This window comes from Anabrus simplex, chromosome 2, assembly GCF_040414725.1.
Source record: "Anabrus simplex isolate iqAnaSimp1 chromosome 2, ASM4041472v1, whole genome shotgun sequence".
NCBI classification, from domain to species: domain Eukaryota; kingdom Metazoa; phylum Arthropoda; class Insecta; order Orthoptera; family Tettigoniidae; genus Anabrus; species Anabrus simplex.
In genome coordinates, this window is record NC_090266.1 from 406,222,253 (window position 1) to 406,244,204 (window position 21,952).

The window sequence follows — 21,952 nt, forward strand, 5'->3', positions numbered from 1 at the left end:
AGTGCAATAGGACTGGACAAAAGAGTGACTGAATGGGTTGCTATATTTCCAGAAAATAGCTCTCAGAGAATTAGAGTAGGCGGAGCTTTATCTAACCCTGTAATAATTAAGAGGGGAATTCCTCAAGGCAGTTTATTGGACCTTTATATTTTCTCATATATATATATATATATATATATATATGAATGATATGAGTATAGAAGTGTAATCAGAGGTAAGGCTTTTTGCGATGATGTTATTCTGTATAGGGTAATAAATAAGTTACAAGATTGTGAGCAACTGCAACGTGACCTCTATAATGGTGTGAGATGGACAGTACGCAATGGTATGTGATAAACAGGGATAAAAGTCAGGTTTCGTGTTTCACAAATAGGAAAAGTCCTCTCAGTTTTAATTACTGCGTTGATGGGGTGAAAGTTCCTTTTGGGGATCATTGTAAGTATCTGGGTGCTAATATAAGGAAAGATCTTGGTTGGAGTAATCTCATAAATGGGATTGTAAATAAAGGGTACAGATCTCTGCACATGGTTATGAGGGTGTTTAGGGGTTGTAGTAAGGATGTAAAGGAGAGGGCATATAAGTCTCTGGTAAGACCCCAACTAGAGTATAGTTCCAGTGTATGAGACTCTCACCAGGAATACTTGATTCATGAACTGGAAAAAATCCAAAGAAAAGCAGCTCGATTTGTTCTGGGTGATTTCCGACAAAAGAGTAGCGTTACAAAAATGTTGCAAAGTTTGGGCTGGGAAGAATTGGGAGAAAGAAGAAGAGCTGCTCGACTAAGTGATATGTTCCGAGATGTCAGCGGAGAGATGGCGTGGAATGACATTAGTAGACGAATAAGTTTGAGTTGCTTCTTTAAAAGTAGGAAAGATCACAATATGAAGATTAAGTTGGAATTCAAGAGGACAAATTGGGGCAAACATTCATTTATAGGAAGGGGAGTTAGGGATTGGAATAACTTACCAAGGGAGGTTTTCAATATATTTCCAATTACTTTGCAATCGTTTAGGAAAAGGCTAGGAAAACAACAGACAGGGAATCTGCCACCTGGGCGACTGCCCTAAATGCAGATCAGTATTGATTGATTGATTGATTGATTGATTGATTGATTGATTGATTGATTGATTGAATATTTCACGAAGTAACTGTCGCCGAATATCACCCAGTTTATCACCCAGTGAAAATCGAGCGTCTGCTCACAAGAAGTGCTACAAAACGTGTTACTCAGGCTTGGTCGACAGAGAAAAATATTCCTTGGGAACCCTCTATGAATAAACTTGAACTAGTGGAACTACTCAATAAAATTCGCGCAAATTATGATGCAAACTATCGCATAGATAATCTGGCAGCAGCCGAAGGACAGGAGGTGTTACGTCTGCCTCCGTGTCGCTGCGAGCTAAATCCCATAGAACTTGTGTGGAGCCAAGTGAGGGGATACATTGCGACTAAAAACAAACGCTACAAGCTCCTTGAAGTGGAACAACTAATGCAAGAGGGAATACGTAAGGTTGTTTCAGAATATTAGCGAAATTATTTTGAACACGTAAAGCAGATGGAGAATCACATGTGGGAAGCTGATGGCCTAATAGAACTTTCTCACGAAAAAATTGTGTTCAGCCTGGATGGTGACAGCTCCAGCTCCAGTGACGATACTTCGTGTGCTAACCCCGACTCTGATTCCGACTTGGGTGTGCAACCACTCAATACAGGTTAATTACAGCTGCACAAGGTAAACTGACGCTTAAATATGCTGCATGATGATGTAAACATATTTTAATATCAGTCTATTAATCTGATGATGATGGTGATGATGATGAAAATAATAATAATAATAATAATAATAATAATAATAATAATAATAATAATAATTTATTTTTATTTATAAAAATATATTATTATTCAATGAAATCGTGCTGGACAAAGTGAAGATGGGACAGGTTTTCACCTCGATCTCCAGTTTCCCCTGTCATTTTCAAAGTTCATTCCAATACGGGTACTTCTTCTTTCGCTTATTCATCAATTATTGCCCATGAGTAGTGTGAAAGACCTCTCCAGCCGGCGCAATTGAAATACTTGGAATTGGGTGGGGCATCGTTCTGTTCCTGTCCCGGTCTTCAACTGGAATCAGGCCACATATTTGGATGATAGTAGTGATTGATAAATAATAAAATAATGTGGGCGTAATATATATTTTGTTAATAATAATTTAATTAATGTAATGTTTATTGTGTATGTCAACATAATTCGTTCGCAATGCTTTACACTCGATGATCTGTGCTGTGTTTTACCAGGTGTATACATAAGTCTTTTCCGGGTTCACTAAGAGATGGCGCTAGCAAACAGTACGCAGCGTATGAATTTGACACATACGTCAGTTTGTTCGTCTGACATTAACCTACCAATACACACAAGTTCGGTCCGCGAAACACTAGCGTCTGTGTTGTATCGTTCAGTGATCATGTCGACGTTTGTGCCTGAAAAAGAACATTTGCGGCACGCATAGCTTTTTCTTATTTAATGAAAACAAAATGGCTGTGGAAAGTAATCGTTTGCTGGTAGAAACATATGGTGAACACGCTCCATCGATTAGAACATGTGAGACATGATATCGACAATTTAAGCTTGGTGATTTCAATGCTTTGTGTTTGGTGGGACCCGAGCGGTATTGTATATTATGAACTCTTGAAGCCCGCCGAAGGCGTTAATGCACAACGCTATCGCCAAAAAATGGTTAATTTAAATCACAAATTGATCGAAAGACGACCGTAAAGGACCAGAAGACATGGCAAAGTGATTTTGTTGCACGACAGTGCGCCGTCTCACACAACAAAGCCAGCAAGTGAAAGACACCTTGAAATCGTTTGGATGGGACATCCTTCCGCACCCGCCGTACTACCCCCACCTGACGCCATCTGACTATCACCTCTTCGCATCAGTGGGTCACGGCGCTCGCAGAGCAGCACTTCAGCAATTTCGAGGAGGTTGGAAAATGGCTTGACGAATCGTTTGCCGCAAAAGGCAAACAGGTTTTGTGGCATGTTATTCATACCTTACCTGAAAGATGGACGGAGTGTGTAGAAGCCGATGGTCAATATTTTGAATAAACAAAAAATGATTTTCCCTTGAAAATTACGTGTTTTCTTTACCACAAAAACCGGCAAAAACTTATGCATACACCTGGTATGCTGATTATAACTTTCAATCGCGCGCCAGTATATTTGGCAACCAAGGCGAGTGTGATGAGGCAATTACGTTACTCCCCCTTTAGTCTGTTCGAAAAGAAGACCCGGCAAATAGTGCGTCTGGATGCTGTGAAAGGGGTCAGTCGTGCTGCAATAGCATTTTCTGGCTCAGTGAGGAAACGAATTACAATCTACCTCATTTCTTAATCAAGACCACGGTCAATTCCTTCCCCACTCCTAGTCCTTCCCTATCCCATCGTCACCAAAAGAACTATCTGTGTCGGCATGACATAAAGCAAAATTGTAAAAAAATTGCTTAACATTCGGTGGTGCTATGTGAGGATCCAACCAACCAGCAGGCTGATGACTTGACATACAAATGTACCTGGGATATTTGGTATATTAATTATTACACTGCAGCTGAATAGGACTTGTGAAGCATTATTAAATAGCTGCAGCGATCACTTAATATTCCCGCGCATGTTAATTTTCATAGTGGTTTTGTACCACGTTGCTGTGTTTTTCTGCCCGCGACATGCGCCCGCCACCAGTATCACAACAAGTGAACTTCACTTTACCGTATACCCTTACCGCTGTGTGTGGGAGAGGGGGGGGGGTAAGAAAGTGTTCTCTGATGTTTTTGAAACACAAATATCTGCATACGTCGAGCAATTCATTGCTGCGGGAGGTGTCGCCTGTTAACACACCGTTCTTTTGCGTTTCCTCTCTAAGTTTTTCAGTCTCACTGAAAACCTACAACCTGTTTTCCAGTCACTGACCGGGTCAGGGATGGAATGAATGAAGCAGATATAGGCTATTAGTACGATGTGCTCGCCACTCCCAAAGTAATTTATTAATGACTGATAGATACTATGAAAATGAGAATGGAGAGTGTTGCTGGAATGAAAGATGACAGGGAAAACCGGAGTACCCGGAGAAAAACCTGTCCCGCCTCCGCTTTTTTCCAGCACAAATCTCACATAGAAAGACCGGGATTTGAACGACGGTATCCAGCGGTGAGAGGCCGACGCGCTGCCATCTGAGCCACGGAGGCTCTTTCAATCTCACTAGTGTCCAATATTTTTCGGGCAGTGATATAATTCCAACTATCCTTTCACTTGCCCTTAGTTTAGCGTGCATACAGGTGCAGAACACGAAAACTACAAGTGCTAACTTCTACATTGCCGGGAAAAACATGCAACATCCTCAAAAACTGTGCTCAACGGCACCAGAGTATAATATGTGCATACTGAGGGGTTGTTGTGTTAGCGATTCATTTGTCACGGATATTAGCGATCAGATGGCGCTCAGGAGGGCCTGTCCGTGCGCGCTCTGTTTTGACTCTGGAGGCAGTAAGTGTGCTAAGGTTTGAGGTGAACAGTGTTTGCAACATTCATTCTAGTGTACAACCATGCCCCGTCGACGAGTACGTGCTCCTGTTGAACAACTGCAGCCTTTTGAACGGGGTCGCATTGTGGGCCTGCGGGAAGCTGGATGGACGTATCGACGGATTGCTGCACAATGTTGGGCACAATATACTGGTGGTGTGTCGCTGCTTTCAGCATTGGTCTGTGGAACATTCCCACACTCGTAGACCAGACTCCGGACGTCCGCATAGTACAGACGCACGTCAAGATTGACGCGTTGTGCGAGCAGCGGCGGTCAACCGAGCATCTTCCTTGAACGAAATCCGGTCACATGTTGCACGTGTTGTGTTACCAAGGATCTCTGGCCAGGCTACCACTGACACTATGGCACCGCAAAACACGGCTACTTTGGTGTCGTGAAAGAGTCGACTGGCGAGGAGAATAGTGCTCTGTTGTCTTCTGTGAAGGGAGTAGGTTCTGTCTGTATGCAAGTGATGGACGTACACGTGTATGGCGTAGACCTGGTGAGCCGCCTACTCAAGAATGCATTCGCCCACGACACCCAGGTCGCACTCCAGACTTCATGGTGTGGGGGGCCATCTGTTACAACTCGCGGTCACAGTTCGTGTTTCTGCAGGGTAACGTAACCAGTGCCCGCTATATTGCACGGGTTGTTGTCTCCGTGCTACTGCCATTTTTTTCGACAGGAAAGTGATGTGCCTTTTCAGCAGGACAATGCACATCCACATACAGATGCTGCGACGCAACTTGTTTTACGTGGTGTACAACAACTGCCCTGGCCAGCAATATCATCTGATCTCTCGCCAGTTGAACACGTATGGGTTATGATGAAGCGGGCACTTATCCGTTCTCCAGAGCCTGCAAGAACCATTGTCGAATTGCATCAAAAAGTGAAATATGCTTGGGAAAATCTATCGCAGGATGTCATTTGGCACCTTTATGATCGTCTGCATGCATGAATACACGCCTGCATTGCCATCAGAGAGGGGAACATTGTGTATAATGCGACTGTTTGGGCACCCTTTACCGTGACATGCGTGTTTCATTTGGTCTGAATTTGTAATAATATACTCCTGTCATGATGAACTACCTGTCACATCGATTGTGAATAAAATTACCTTGTCCTTTAGGATGTTCCATGTTTTTTACGGCAGTGTATACAACATCTATATATATAAAATAAGAGTATTGTCTGTACATTGCTCAGAATTTGAAAAGAATGGTATTTATGTATCGGCCATGTCCAAATTAACAAGGAAATGCAATTTTTACTTTTCCGTAATTTCTGTCTGTCTGTCTATCTGTCTGTATGTATGTAAACGCATCACTAGACAACGGCTGAAGAGAATTTAATAAAAATCGGTATGCAAAGTCGGGGAATAAGTCGCTACAATCTAGGCTATAAATAATTTTATTCACGCTGATTGAAATGATAGTTTAGGGGAAGGCCTAAAATTTAATTTTCAAATATTTATGTTATTAGTGGTTCTATCTTAATGAAAATTAGTATCCAAAGTTGAGAAATAAGTCGTTACAATAGAGGCTATAAATAATTTTGTTCACTCTGAGTGAAACGGTAGTTTAGGGGAAGGCTAGAAATTAATTCTCAAATATATACGTTATTAGTGGTCGAATCTCATTGAAAATTTGTATGCAAAGTCGGAGAATGAGCCACTAAAATCTAGGCTGTACATAATTTTATTCACGCTCAGTGAAATGGTATTTTGGGGAAGGCCTAAAATTGAATTCTCAAATATTTATATTATTAGTGGTCGTATCGATAAATACTACATAACGAAAGTTATATAGAATTAAATTTCCGACTAATTATGTTTTATACATTTTTACCGTACCGGCTATGATAACACAGATATTCATGAATTTGTATTTTTGTTGCTAAGTCCATATCAACTCCGAGCCACGAGAAAATGGGTTGACAGAATTTAATGAAAATCGGTATATAGAGACGGGGAATAAGAAACTACAGTCTAAGCTATAAACAATTTTATTCAAATTGGATTAAAATGTAGTTTAGGGGAAGGCACCTAAAATTTAATTTTTAAATACCTATGTTATTGGTCCTATCGAAAAGTACTACATAACAAAAGTTACAGGGAATACAGTTTCCGATCATGTATATTTTATTGAGTTTTACCGTACCGACTATGGTAGGAGTGGTATTTCAAAGTATGAAGAAAACTAAATGTGAAGGCCTACAATATCGAAAGCGCATAACATTGGTGAACAATAACATTACATTGACCATTGTTTGTGGCAGTGTTCTTTGTCTCTTATGCTGCTTCTCAACTCCGATAGATGGGATAACGCTGCGTACCGAGTATAATAGCCTGACTGATTATTGGCTGAAAATAGCCGGGGAGTTAGAAAACTTTCTTCTTTAGCATGCCATTCCTCTGTTCATACATTTTCTGATACAGCGGGTACGTAACACACCGTTTCATCATAGTATTCCAGCTGTTCGATCCCCACGCGCTGTTTTGAATGAGCAGTGTGCATACTTACGGCAGAGGCTCACTTTAGTAGTAGTAGTAGTAGTAGTAGTAGTAGTAGTAGTAGTAGTATGGCCTGGTCTAGAATAACAATTTAAGCCTATTTCAAATTATAGCACCACAATTCACTAAATGACTCAGAATTCAACCCTGAAAAGAGCCGTTTCTTAAGCTTCTTCCTCTTGACTTTTATTAAATTCTACATTCATTTTATTCCAAATTAGCAGTGAAGTGTGGGTTTCTCCTCTGGCTTGGAGGAGAAATTTGCCCCCAAGTCAGATAGATTTTTCTGCCGCCAGTGTACTAAATTGCCCTGGGAGTCTCCACTATTCGACCTCTTCCCCGCCGAAAAGAAGACGAAGTGTGTTCACGGATCACGGCTGTCTGCGGCTTGGTCATCCCCGCTCTGGAACTTTGGAATGTAATATCGGGAGCTTAGACCTGTTCGTTAAAAGTGAGAAAATATGTGGTTTGTGATTTGATCGCGTATTTCATATGAAAGCATTACTTTTAACTGCGCCATTCCTACTGACGTCATTGTAATGTTTGTTCATTTCAGTTGGGAAAACCAGTAAGACACTCTTTCTGAGGAGGGAAAAAGGCAGTTGTAGAGTGAGTGTCTACCATTAAAATGAAAGCTTCACAACCTGATCGTGACTGATGGTATGCAAGCGGTATGCATTACAGTGAAAATTCCCTAACTCAGTCTTCATATGAGAAAATATGTTTGGTGATATCGCCGTCGCGTTTCTAGGGTAACGTTAAGAGCTTTACAATTTAATACATTCTTGCTCACAACGTGTACACTACATAACCTAGAATTATGTTTAAAGCAGTCTTCTCGGTACAGGCCATGAAGGCCCTGGGAGGGGTGGAAGGTAAAGCTTTCCACCATCCGTAACCTCGGCACTTGATGGGTAGAGTGGTTAGCTCTACGTCCGGCTGCCTTTTCCCCCGCAGGAATTAACCTGGTACTCATTTTTGGTGTGGGATGAGTGAATATCAGGGCCATATGCACTTCCGGAAGTGGAAATCTCATTTCTTAAATTTTACGACTTCCTGACGGGGATTCGAACCCACGTCCTTCCGGGCGAACCGAGCACGCCTTTACCACCTCGGCCAGGTAGCCTCCTAGAATTCTGTATACAATGTAGAATTCCGTAGCGAAGCACGGGTACATCAGCTAGTATACTATAAGTTGACCGTATACTTGATGAAGCCAGTTGATGCAACTTTTATGTACTCTATATTTTACCTCCGTGATTTATGATAGCCTGTTTATTAGGAGACAAGTCGTTCCCGTCGGATTGTCATCTTTGAAAATGATTAATAGTCGTTTTTGCGGACCATGATAGATTAATGGTCACTTTGTTCAAGGTGTCGGACATGAGCCCTGAATGACTACAGCGACCTTCACCATGTCGATTTGATTTCTTTGAACATTGCACTGTATTGTGGAAACCTGTTCAGTATTTCATCCTATTGAAAACTAACTTAGAAACCAAATGTGCCCACACTTCTCTCAAGAGAACGTCACTAGATAATTACTTATGTGCCTCTATCAAGGAAATCGGCTCAGAAATGCCCTGGGAATGGTAAAATTAGGGTCAAGTTGAAACTGTCTCTCTGATTTTGCCCAAAACCACCTGGTTTCCCGAACAAGGAATAGCCATGAAAACATGGCCAGGATCAAGCCTTTTCCATTATGTAATTAAGCGGGCAATGGAATTTCTTCTCCTTTTTGCCTCTTATTTTCTACCATTTTTCTGAAGATATTGTTTTTGTTTTACTCTTACTGTCCTTCGTGAATATAAATTAATTCATTTAATTTAATTTCGCATTATTGTAGCAGAATACGCTTCATCGTAATGAATAAACCAACAAACCACATGGCGCTACAGCCTTGATGGGCCTTAGCCTACCAAGTGACCGCTGCTCAGCCCGAAGGTCTGAAGATTACATGGTGATGCGTAGTCAGCGCGACGAATCAATCAATCAATCAATACTGATCTGCATTTAGGGCAGTCGCCCAGGTGGCAGATTCCCTATCTGTTGCTTTCCTAGCCTTTTCCTAAATGATTTCAAAGAAATTGGAAATTTATTGAACGTCTCCCTTGGTAAGTTATTCCAATCCCTAACTCCCCTTCCTATAAATGAATATTTGCCCCAGTTTGTCCTCTTGAAATCGAACTTTATCTTCATATTGTGTTCTTTCCTACTTTTATAAACGCCATTCAAACTTATTCGTCTACTAATGTCATTCCACGCCAACTCTCCGCTGACAGCTCGGAACATACCACTTAGTCGAGCAGCTCTCCTTCTTTCTCTCAATTCTTCCCAACCCAAACATTGCAACATTTTTGTAACGCTACTCTTTTGTCGGAAATCACCCAGAGCAAATCGAGCTGCTTTTCTTTGGATTTTTTCCAGTTCTTGAATCAGGTAATCCTGGTGAGTGTCCCATACACTGGAACCATACTCTAGTTGGGGTCTTACCAGAGACTTATATGCCCTCTCCTTTACATCCTTACTACAAACCCTAAACACCCTCATAACCATGTGCAGAGATCTGTGCCCGTTATTTACAATCCCATTGATGTGATTACCCCAATGAAGATCTTTCCTTATATTAACACCTAGATACTTACAATGATCCCCAAAAGGAACTTTCACCCCATCAACGCAGTAATTAAAACTGAAAGGACTTTTCCTATTTGTGAAACTCACAACCTGACTTTTAACCCCGTTTATCATCATACCATTGCCTGCTGTCCATCTCACAACATTTTCGAGGTCACGCTGCAGTTGCTCACAATCTTGTAACTTATTTATCACTCTATAGAGAATAACATCATCCGCAAAAAGCCTTACCTCCGATTCCACTCCTTTATTCATATCATTTATATATATAAGAAAACATAAAGGTCCGATAATACTGCCTTGAGGAATCCTCTCCTCTAGACCGGAGTCGCTTTCTCGTCGTCAGATAGCTCCTCACTTATAATCACGTACGCTGAGTGGACATCGAACTAGCAGTCAGATCCACGTAAAAATTCCTGACCTTGCCGGAAATCAAACCCGGGAATTCCAGGTAATAGGCAGGCACGCCACCGCGGGTCCGGCTTGTACATGGTAATACCAATGTAAATATGCATGCACATAAACGAAAACAGAAACCAAAGTGTCTAGTGGTGTCCACCGCTTAGTTTTGGAGTTAAAGTGAAAGCTTCCTACTGGGTTGACTCGGGTGCAGTACTCTATTCTGTCACAAATGTAAGCCTGATCTGATGGGTGAACTCAGCCTCGGTAAACACAACATTTCATAAAGAAATGCACCAAATCTTTTCACTGAATTCCTCAAAACTTCAAAGAAAAATTGTATAAAAATTGGCTGCTGTTGCACATTAGGAGAATGTGAAGAGATTGCTTGTAAGATGAGGAGATCTTTTGATATTTCGCGCCACTTCCAGTTGAACACTGCAACTTGTCCGTGTGCTTCAACGAAGTCAGTCAGCGTACATCTCCTTACGGCAGGCTGTGCTGCCAGAGCTGACAAGGGAGTTAGCACAACTTGCGATCGCAATTGCAAAAACTTTCTGGTTTGTATTTATGTGTTTTATATGTACATTAACAAATATGCGCACAATATGTGCCATCGACAATTACACTGCACTTTACATTCATGTGCATCCACAGGCACCGAGTTCAAAATATGGGTTGTTGGTAGCTCTTGGCAAAAGATCACGAGGATGAGCATGTCCACAGAGTTTAAAGTGCCGAAAACAGAGTTGCTTATCACAGTAGGAACAATTCATGAATGCTTGCAATAAGCAGTCTTCCGAGACACACGGCTTTTGAACATCAAATATACATTCGGGTGGTGATTGAAACCTCTCTGGTCTGAAGTCATCATATCCAGCTACAGTCCAGGAGTACCGAACAAAGTCAGCGAAGACTGGAGAACAGAACTGAATGTGTAGAATGCACATCAGCAATGAAGTGGAATCCCTCGACGATAGTGTGAACTGATAGTCGTTAAGGATAATGTGATCTTCAATCCGCTTCAGCACCGCCTTGAACTGTCGGAAGAATAACACATCAAGCGGCTGAATGTAAGGCATGCACCCAGGAGGGATGGTCTGTATACACCATATTTTGAGGTCGGATAGCATCGATATGCGTTCTGTCACGATATGCCTCGAGGGAATCAACCAGAAAAAGAGACTCCTGTGCTGTACATTATATGGGAAGTAGACATCTTGAAAGAATTGCGTCATGATTTGTTTCGTGGTTATTTCGGACTTTGAAGCAACTTGAACCCGATTTTGTGGTTTCAGCATGTGTTGCGCTACTCACACTCCAAACTGACCATTTAGGTTCCAGGTAAATAACCAACAACGTTAGAAACACACATCCACTTGCCGAAATAACGGGTTGGATGGTGTAAGAATGAATTGTTGCGTGATCACTCCGCACCGAACTTCTTATCGACTTCTCTCCCTTGTAATGCAGAGTTCGCGATGAGTGAAGTTCTTTTCGCATACCACTTTGATCGGTATTATAAATCTGTATACGTTCCATGGTATTCATTAAGGACATTACCTCTTTGCGAAACTCGCCACATTGCTCCTTCACGTCACCATCTGTATTCCAGGCTTTAGTGGTTACACATTTTGTTATTACCCGTGCTTAAACCGTGCAACCCATCCATGGATAGATCCAGTAAATCGAGTCATTCCTATTTCTCGAGCCTTTTTTAAACCCCAAGCACGAATATCCCTGTCGTGAGCATTAGCGCCTAGAACAGTTCTCGCCACCCTGATTTTTTCAGCTACATAATCGTCAAGCAGAGGAAGTTTTGAGCGCTGGCCTAGCTCCCCTTTTTCTACTACGTGACGTAAATATCGTAGATGATGTACGTCTTGCATCATACGATATCGTTTCTGTACTGTATTGAAGCTTAATCGTTTGGTTTCCCCAGAATCTTGGAATGAAATTATCTCCATTGCCTCTTCAAAAGATACAGCACCCCACCTCTCCCTCTCCGGTGGGCTTGGCAGATACGCAGACGACTGGCTTCCATCACCTTTTATTAATGACTCTTCCTCACAGTCAGGTTCTGGATCGTCCATAATGTTTTCACAATCAGATACGTCTTCCTCTGCGTATTCATATTCTTCAATATAGTCTATTGTATGTTCTTGATATATATTATTACCATTGGTTGCCACTGTTTCGTCTATCACATTGATTACGAATGCAGCTGCATTTCTCCCACTTACCATAATTTATCTGGATCTTCGTTTGTGTTTGTAATGGCTAACAATTATACTCACTATATTGGCAGGATTCATTATCACAAGGTTACGGTGACAGTGACTTGCTACGAAATTGGAAACACCACAAACAGAAGGAACTTTATGAACGGTCGAAGCAGATACAACACAGACGAAGGTCCCTATTATACTAGCTTCCTTGCTCTTATGCGGAATGTCTGTCTGGTTCCCCTAGATGTCGCATCGGCAACTGTGTCGGGTGTCCTTGGACACGGCGCGGCGTGTGTCGACCATAGCATATACGTAAAGTAACTAAAGTAGCTACAGAAAACGTTTACGGTGTCTAAAGTTACTAAAGCCACGATATCATGTTCGATATGGTCTACTTTGAGCGGAATAGCGAATCTTCGTAACTTACAGTGTAATTGGCGATGGCACTTAAGTTATACAGTGTTGGTCAAACATATTCATACAAACCAAAAATCACCAGCAATTGCGATCGCAAGTTGTGCTAACTCCCTCGTGAGAGCGAGCCCCGAAGGAGAGAGAGAGAGATAGAGAGAGAGAGAGAGAGAGAGAGAGAGAGAGATTGAGTGGGAAAGAGATGGAGGGGAGTGAGGTGTATGGACAGTACATTTTATGAGACATACAGTAAAAAGAACATTCAATAATTGCAAGAAACAGCCTTTAAGAAAATAATACAACAAAATAAAACTGCCTTTTATTCAGCATTTAGGACTACAACTGGCATATCTGTGATTTCACCAACTTAGTGATGTCAGGGAATTGTTTGAGCAGGATGAATGCGTAACCGCACTTCCAACGAAAATTTGACAAACATGATCTAGTGTTACTCTCATTCAGATCTCTTAGAAATTTGATTTGATCCTGCTCAAAATTTTCAGGAAAGTGCTTCATAAAAATGTTTAATTCAGGCAACATGTCTTCGATATTTCTAAACCATTGTCAAATTGTTTAAGGGCTTCAAATTCAGAGTTATAGTCCGACCACTAACATGGTTCTAAAGAAGGGGATTCTTCATGATCTTTCTCCTGATATTCTTTTTCGAATAGTGGCTAAAACGGCAAGTTCAGCTGCCCAGCACTTACGCTCTTACATCGCTACAGCGAGAGAGAGCATTGGGTAAACACGGGGCTGCTTCAGGGCTCCTTAGCCCTCATACGCTGAGTTGGAATGGCCTGCCTTACGTTACAGTGTAGTAGTGTCTGCTCATTTAAAATTGTAATATCTCATACATTGATTAGCCAAGGTTAGCAACATCCGTAGCTGTCGATGTGTTGCGGAATGTCGGATTCAGTTTCTTTAGAATATAATTTGAAAACAAACCATAGATGTTTGGAGGAGTACACTACAAGTTGAAGAAACTCTTTGGGAAGTTCTCATAATGACCAAGAAAGATTAGATATTATTATGCAAATACAGGACAGTAAGAATGAAGACGCTATATATTGACTATAAAAAAAGGGATTGCGACAATCCTGATCTACTTGCCATAATTCAAAAGGATACACTACTGCTGAAAAGATTTTGAACTTCGTTGCGTTTCTGAGATAACCCTGTACTATTAAACAAATAATTCTTGTCTATATGTACTAACCTTCTCTAAAAAGGCTCTAACGATTTCGATGAAAACCACAAACTAGGAAATATCTGGGTCTAGAAAAATCGATCTGTCAGAGTCACATTTTCGAAAAAAATCATTTTCGGGAAAATTCATTTTTAGGCTTTACATGCGCTTTTTAAAACGTAAATGGCAGCCTTTCCTTTTGAGGTTTGTTGTGGCTAAACGGCAAGTCGTGTCGAAGAACGGATTCCGTAATCGGAATTGTATTTTGAGAGATCTACAAGTTTGGTCATATGACTCTTTGTCCCATCTCGGTCGGTTTTACCTCAAATTTACCTTTTTTACAAGTTCTGAAATCATTTACCTCGCTTATTGGACAGCTAATGTCTTTGAACTTTTCAGGCCTATCTAAGATGAAAACGTCCACAGTTTTTTCCTGTGACTTTTTGTCGTATCTCCATCCGGTATATCTTAGATTGAATTGGATACTCAGATTTAATGTCACTTCAGTACATTGTTCACGCACTCTTTTAATTTTCCATACTTATTTAGTAACTAGAATAATCGAATTTGGCACGATTATGGCAGTTGGATGTGCGAATATGCCTGCCAAATTTGATGATTCTATGTGTCCTATAAGTGTGTCAAAAATTAAATAATATGTGTAAAATGTACAAAATATACCTAAAATTCAAAATGCAGCTCCGTCTAGGGTATAACCGATGGAGAATTTGATGATTCTATGTGTCCTATAAGTGTATCAAAAATTAAATAATATGTGTAAAATGTACAAAATATACCTAAAATTCAAAATGCAGCTCCATCTAGGGTATAACCGATGGAGATAGGACAAATATTTACAGGACCAAATTTGTAGATCTCTCCAAATCCGGTGCCGCTTTCGCAGTCCATTTTTTACGACTTATCGTTTAGCCACAAAAATCTTCACCGGCGTTAATGTTGCGTCCACCATTCTGATTTTTCGGGGGTAAAATCTTCAACGTTTGAACTTTTTGGAATCTTTACGTCGGTTACAGGCTAAAATATATAAGTTTGCCATATTTCAAGTTTCTGTTCTTCTGGAAGTGGGCAAACAGTAATGTCGGTGAATTAGCCATTTGGCTTTATAGTACACAGCGTGGAAGGTAACTGATGCACCAAATTAACATAATTAATAGACCTTTGGGATAGGACCACAATATCGCAAGTTTCAATGCTGTAGATTGCACCGTTCTCGAGAAAAGTCTTGTTTTGGTATTGCAAGATATGCAGCGAAGTGGCTGGCTAGAGCTACTGATGAGGCTGCCGGGTTACGTGTGGCAGTGTTTAAACAGGTTGCGGCGTGCTGTTAAATCTTCAATGTCGTGCGTCCGCTGTCGAAAAATATCAATAACAGCATGCATATTGTCTTTCCAAAGGAACGACTAGCAGTAATGCAATGACCGAGTTTTGTGGCAGTACACAACTTAACTTCGAGCATTAAACTCAATGTAATCGAAGTTTGGTAGTTTTTCAACAATATGACGGTAAGTTTAACTTGGTCTGTTCCAATGATGATGATTCCTCCCCCTCATTTGCACCCTGAAGTTGAAAATGGGAAATCACAGAACACTCGTCAAGACTTCCGGCAGTGAAATACAAACCACTCACCTTCCGACTGCAGCAAATTCGCCGGGATAGTGTGCCACATGACAACTGCGCCACGCTGCTCGCGTTGGTCAGCCCATCTATATATATAAAATAAGAGTTTTGTCTGTACATTGCTCAGAATTTGAAAAGAATGGTATTTCTGTATCGGTCATGTCCACAGTAACAATAAAATGCACTTTTTAATTTTCCGTAATGTCTGTCTGTCTGTCTGTCTGTCTGTCTGTCTGTCTGTCTGTCTGTATGTATGTATGTATGTATGTATGTACACATATCACTAGAAAACGGCTAAAGAGAATTTAATGAAAATCAGTATGCAAAGTCGGAGAATAAGTAGCTACAATCTAGGCCATAAATAAATTCACGCTGATTGAAATGGCAGTTTAGGGGAAGGCCTAAAATTTAATTTTCAAATATTTATGTTATTATTGGTCCTATCTTGATAAAAACTGGTGTACAAAGTTGGGGAATAAGTCGCTACAATGAAATGAAATGGCGTATGGCTTTTAGTGCCGGGAGTGTCCGAGGACATGTTCGGCTCGCCAGGTGCAGGTCTTTCGATTTGACATCCGTAGGTGACCTGCGCGTCGTGATGAGGATGAAATGATGATGAAGACGACACATACACCCAGCCCCAGTGCCAGTGAAATTAACCAATGATGGTTAAAATTCCCGACCCTGCCGGGAATCGAACCCGGGACCCCTGTGACCAAAGGCCAGCACGCTAACCATTTAGCCATGGAGCCGGACAGTCGCTACAATATAGGCTATAAATAATTTTATTCACGCTGAGTGAAATGGTAGTTTAGGGAAGGCCTAAAATTAACTCTTAAATATTTACATTATTAGTGGCCCTATCTCATTGAAAATTGGTATGCGAAGTCGGAGAATGAGCCACTACAATATAGGCTATAAATCATTTAATTAACGCTGCGTGAAATGGTAGTTTAGAGGGAGGCCTGAAATTTAATTCTCAAATATTTATATTATTAGCCGTCGTATCGATAAATACTACATAACCAAAGTTATATAAAATTAAATCTTCGACCATTTATGTCTTATACATTTTTACCGTACTGGCTATGATAACACAGATATTCATGAATTTGTATTTTTGTTGCTAAGTCCATATCAACGCGGAGCCACGAGAAAATAGGTAAACAGAATTTAATGAAAATCGGTATATAGAGTCAGGGAATAAGAAACTACAGTCTAAACTATAAACAATTTTATTCACCATGGATGAAATTGTAGTTTAGGGGAAGGCGCCTAAAATGTAATTTTTAAATACCTATGTCATTGGTCCAATCGAAAAGTACTACATAACAAAATTTACAGAGAATACAGTTTCCGATCATGTATATTTTGTTGAGTTTTACCGTACCGACTATGATAGGAGTGGTATTTCAAAGTATGAAGAAAACTAAATGTGAAGGCCTACAATATCGAAAGCGCATAACATTGATCAGCAATAACATTACATTGACCATTGTTTGTTGTGATGTTCTTTGTCTCTTATGCTGCCTTTCAACTCCGATAGATGGGATTACTGCTGCGTACCGAATATAATAGCCTGACTGAATATTGGTGTGAAATAGCCAGAGAGTTAGAAAACTTTATACTTTAGGATGCCATTCCTCTGGTTCATACATTTTCTGATACAGCTGGTACGTAACACACAGTGGTACATCATAGTATTCTAGCTATTCGATTCCTACTCTGATGCGCTGTTTTGAATGAGCAATGGGCATACTTAAGGCAGTATGGCATGGTCTAGAATAGCAATTAGGGCTATTCCAAATTATAGCAGCACAATTCACTAAATAACTCAAAATTCAACTCTGAAAAGAGCCTTTTCTTAAGAAAAGCTTCTTCCTCTTCATTTTTATGAAATTCTACATTCATTTTATTCCAAATTCGCAGTGAAGAGGCTATTTCTCCTCTGGTTTGGAGGAAAAATTTGCCTCCAAGTCAGATAGATTTTTCCGCCGCCAGTGTCGTGAATTGATACTTTCCGACTCATCGGGTACTCCTAGGAAACAGATTAGTAAAAGGGCGTAGTTTTTGCCCTGGGAGTCGCCACTATTCGACCCTCTCCCCAACGAAAAAGGACGAAGAGCTTTCAAGGCCCACGGCAGTCTGCGCTTTGGTCATTCCAGCTGTGGAACTTTGAACTGTTAGATCATCGGCAGTGTAGTCCTGTTCGTTAAAAGAGAGAAAATGTGTGGTTTTCCATTTGATCGAGTATTTCATATAAAAGCACTAGCAAGGTACCCGTGCTTCGCTACGGTATTATACTGAAATTTACAATTGAATGCTTATTGTTTTAGATACATAATCCGCCGAAATTCGCGATCTGACTCGTTTTCTGCGAGAATCCGCCAAAATTCGCGATCTGACTCGTTTTGTAATAGATTACGGCAAGTTTCCTCCCATTTTTCAATCTATTTTCCAGCAATCGATTTCGTACTTTCCGGGCTAGGTCCAGGTATTCCACCCGGTCAGTTGGGTCCCTAAATCTTTGCCATCTTTTACTATAAGCATTTTTAATATGGATGAAATCCTTCAGGAGATCCGGCGTGGTGTCGTCTTGGGTGCCTTGGTGGTACTGAACCCGCGGTCGGACTGCATTCTTAGTGATTACCCGGCCAGGACCCGTTTCCAGCGCGGTCCGCACATTTGACGACGGTCCAGAACAACATTATTATTATTATTATTATTATTATTATTATTATTATTATTATTATTATTATTATTATTATTATTATTATTATTATTATTTAGATGTTCTGGACCCCACAGCAAGATGCATGACCGCTACTTGGCGGTAAATTACGTCTGCTGCCATTGCCATTGTTGGCAATGTGACCAGCACCATTGTCGCGCGTAGGCAAGTGTGCGGGTTTTCTGGCGATACGAATGACATACTTCCGTGATTATTGACCTTATTATAGAAGTGAACAATTTGACGGTCAATCTCATTCCTATCGTTTATTTCAAATGTGTTTAAATTTTTATTTAAATGGCGGGAGAATATGCTGTAATCTAAGAACGTTCTCCGAAGGAAAAGTGGCTGTTGAAAACGAACCCAGGAAAGATTAATAATGATCGGTTTATGGTCAGAATAATTACATCGAAAATCTATAGCCTGTTTCCAGTCAGTCGACAGGGTCAGGAATGGAATGAATAAAGCCTCCTCTAGCGGCGACTATAGGAATTGTGTCGGCTGCCGAAGCATTCCTCCGGAGCAATGATGGATGAATGACAAATGAAGTGAAATATTGGACAGTGTTGCTGGAATTAATGATGACAGGGAAAATCGGAGTATCTGGAGAAAAACCTGTCCCGCCTCCGTTTTGTCCAGCACGAATGTCACATGTAGTGAAAGGGATTGGAACCACGGAACCCAGCTGTGAGAGGCCGGCACGCTGACGCCTGAGCAACGGAGGCTCCTTATAAGTACATTATGAACAGTAAAATCAATTGGTCTCAGCTCCTTTTACATACCAACTCCGTTAAGTTTATTTAACCCCCCCCCAAAAAAAAAATTAAAAGAAGGCGTGCTTCTTTATGTTTAAGGGGGATTCCAAACACCAATGTTCACGTCTATTACCTTCAGTTTTGAGATATAAATATCCCCATAAAAATAAAAAATACTTGTTTCTTTAACAATCAATCAATACTGATCTGCATTTAGCGCAGTCGCCCAGGTGGCAGATTCCCTATCTGTTGCTTTCCTAGCCTTTTCCGAAATGATTTCAAAGAAATTGGAAATTTATTGAACATCTCCCTTGGTAAGTTATTCAAATCCCTAACTCCCCTTTCTATAAATGAATATTTGCCCCAGTTTGTCCTCTTGAATTCCAACTTTATCTTCATATCGTGATCTTTCCTACTTTTATAAACGCCATTCAAACCTATTCGTCTACTAATGTCATTCCACGCCATCTCTCCGCTGACAGCTCGGAACATACCACTTAGTCGAGCAGCTCTCCTTCTTTCTCTCAATTCTTCCCAACCCAAACATTGCAACATTTTGTAACGCTACTCTTTTGTCGGAAATCACCCAGAACAAATCGAGCTGCTTTTCTTTGGATTTTTTCCAGTTCTTGAATCAGGAAATCCTGGTGAGGGTCCCATACACTGGAACCATACTCTAGTTGGGGTCTTACCAGAGACTTATATGCACTCTCCTTTACATCCTTACTACAACCCCTAAACACCCTCATAACCATGTGCAGAGATCGGTACCCTTTATTTACAATCCCATTTATGTGATTACCCCAATGAAGATCTTTCCTTATATTAACACCTAGATACTTACAATGATCCCCAAAAGGAACTTTCACCCCATCAACGCAGTAATTAAAACTGAGAGGACTTTTCCTATTTGTGAAACTCACAACCTGACTTTTAACCCCGTTTATCAACATACCATTGCCTGCTGTCCATCTCACAATATTTTCGAGGTCACGTTGCAGTTGCTCACAATCTTGTAACTTATTTATCACTCTATAGAGAATAACATCATCCGCAAAAAGCCTTACTTCCGATTCCACTCCTTTACTCATATCATTTATATATATAAGAAAACATAAAGGTCCGATAACACTGCCCTGAGGAACTCCCGTCTCAACTATTACAGGGTCAGACAAAGCTTCACCTACTCTAACGCTCTGAGATCTATTTTCTAGAAATATAGCAACCCATTCAGTCACTCTTTTGTCTAGTCCAATTGCACTCATTTTTGCCAGTAGTCTCCCATGATCCACCCTATCAAATACTTTAGACATGTCAATCGCGATACAGTCCATTTGACCTCCAGAATCCAAGATATCTGCTATATCTTGCTGGAATCCTACAAGTTGAGCTTCAGTGGAATAACCTTTCCTAAAACCGAATTGCCTTCTATCGAACCAGTTATTAATTTTACAAACATGTCTAATATAATCAGAAAGAATGCCTTCCCAAAGCTTACATACAATGCATGTCAAACTTACTGGCCTGTAATTTTCAGCTTTATGTCTATCACCCTTTCCTTTATACACAGGGGCTACTATAGCAACTCTCCATTCATCTGGTATAGCTCCTTCGACCAAACAATAATCAAATAAGTACTTCAGATATGGTACTACATTCCAACCCATTGTCTTTAGTATATCCCCAGAAATCTGATCAATTCCAGCCGCTTTTCTAGTTTTCAACTTTTGTATCTTATTGTAAATGTCATTGTTATCATATGTAAATTTTATTACTTCTTTGGCCTTAGTCTCTTTCTCTATCTCGACATTATCCTTGTAACCAACAATCTTTACATACTGCTGACTGAATACTTCTGCCTTTTGAAGATCCTCACGTACACACTCCCCTTGTTCATTAATTATTCCTGGAATGTCCTTCTTGGAACCTGTTTCTGCCTTAAAATACCTATACATACCCTTCCATTTTTCACTAAAATTTGTATGACTGCCAATTATGCTTGCCATCATGTTATCCCTAGCTGCCTTCTTTGCTAGATTCATTTTTCTAGTAAGTTCCTTCAATTTCTCCTTACTTCCACAGCCATTTCTAACTCTATTTCTTTCCAGTCTGCACCTCCTTCTTAGTCTCTTTATTTCTCTATTATAATAAGGTGGGTCTTTACCATTCTTTACCACCCTTAAAGGTACAAACCTGTTTTCGCATTCCTCAACAATTTCTTTAAACCCATCCCAGAGTCTGTTTACATTTTTATTTACCGTTTTCCACCGATCATAGTTACTTTTTAGAAACTGCCTCATACCTGCTTTATCAGCCATATGGTACTGCCTAACAGTCCTACTTTTAAGACCTTCCTTTCTATCGCATTTATTTTTAACTACAACAAAAACAGCTTCATGATCACTAATACCATCTATTACTTCAGTTTCCCTATAGAGCTCATCTGGTTTTATCAGCACCACATCCGGGATATTTTTCCCTCTGGTTGGTTCCATCACTTTCTGAATCAGCTGTCCTTCCCATATTAACTTATTTGCCATTTGTTGGTCATGCTTCCTGTCGTTCGCATTTCCTTCCCAATTTACATCTGGCAAATTCAGATCTCCCGCTACAATCACATTTCTTTCCATGTCGTTTCCCACATAGCTGACTATCCTATCAAATAATTCCGAATCCGCATCAGTGCTACCCTTTCCCGATCTGTACACTCCAAATATATCAAGTTGCCTATTATCTTTAGAAATGAGCCTTACACCTAGAGTTTCATGTGTCTCATCTTTAACTTTTTCGTAGCTTACAAATTCTTCTTTCACCAGAATGAAAACTCCCCCTCCCACCTTTCCTATCCTATCTCTACGATACACACTCCAGTGCCGTGAGA